Source organism: Echeneis naucrates, unplaced genomic scaffold (genome assembly GCF_900963305.1).
Source record: "Echeneis naucrates unplaced genomic scaffold, fEcheNa1.1, whole genome shotgun sequence".
NCBI classification, from domain to species: Eukaryota; Metazoa; Chordata; class Actinopteri; order Carangiformes; family Echeneidae; genus Echeneis; species Echeneis naucrates.
The window spans coordinates 13371-14375 of NW_021780179.1; the positions used below are offsets into that span (position 1 = coordinate 13371).

The window sequence follows — 1005 nt, forward strand, 5'->3', positions numbered from 1 at the left end:
TATTATGTAATTCTGTTGAATAAATTGTAAAAATATTCCCCAACATGTAAATGTGTTTGGCACTTTGTAATTTAGTTTTGCACTTACCGGCCACCGTATCAAACAGAGCAGGAACACTAAAGTAAGGGGCGGGGGGGTGAAACGACAGGAGGGTTAAAGAGCAGATTCTCTCTGAGGGGACGGATGTTGCCACAATACACAGTGTGTGTGCCATCACATGTGGAAGATGTGTGCAGACTGAAGCCTTGGTCTGCCACCAGCTCAGAGGGGCTGCACTTCTACTGACCACCAGGGGGCTCCACTGGTTGTTTCACAAAGTCACAGTGTGTTGGAGTCTATCAGGGTATTTCCAAGCAGCACTGTGTTTCTAACATCTGGATGTTGGTAAAGAGTTACTCTGCATTGGCCGGGAATCGAACCCGGGCCTCCCGCGTGGCAGACGAGAATTCTACCACTGACCCACCAATGCTTATTTAACATCTTTTACCATGATGTCATGAATCTCCAGGCATCAGCAGCCTTTCACAGATGATTATTCTAATTTCTGTATTAATATACAACAATGTATTTACATTTAAGCTGATATCTTTCTACGATAATCCATCATGGACGCTTTCATATCAGTAAATCCACCGTGTTTTAAAGAAGTTCAGAGTGTTTCAAAGTTTCTCACATAATACAGACAGACAACAAAGTATTTAATGAACTGAGAGCTCAGACCAGCAGAGAGAGCACACACAAACACACACACACACACACACACACAGTGGACGAGGTGCTCAGCTTCGCTCAGTCTGTGATTGCAAAAATGAGTGAAAGCAGGAAAAGAAGCATTTTAATAAGTATTAGGAGGAACAAAAAACAGATTTGGTTTTAGTTCAATTTACGCCACTTATTTGTCTAATAACAGCTGATTTGTGTTTCACTTCATTCGTTCGCGAGACAAGTGTGAGCTTCTTCGTGCGCTATGCGCCGTTCCAGCTGAATCTGATGCGAGTGTGACGT

The 1005-nt window shown here is 43.1% G+C and overlaps 1 non-coding gene across 1 annotated transcript; it reads right to left on the reverse strand.

The window, feature by feature from the left end:
• Positions 1 to 398: 398 nt before the first annotated feature.
• On the reverse strand, positions 399 to 469 carry trnag-gcc (transfer RNA glycine (anticodon GCC)). Its single transcript has one exon. It is a non-coding gene; the product is annotated as a tRNA-Gly (tRNA).
• Positions 470 to 1005: the final 536 nt, after the last annotated feature.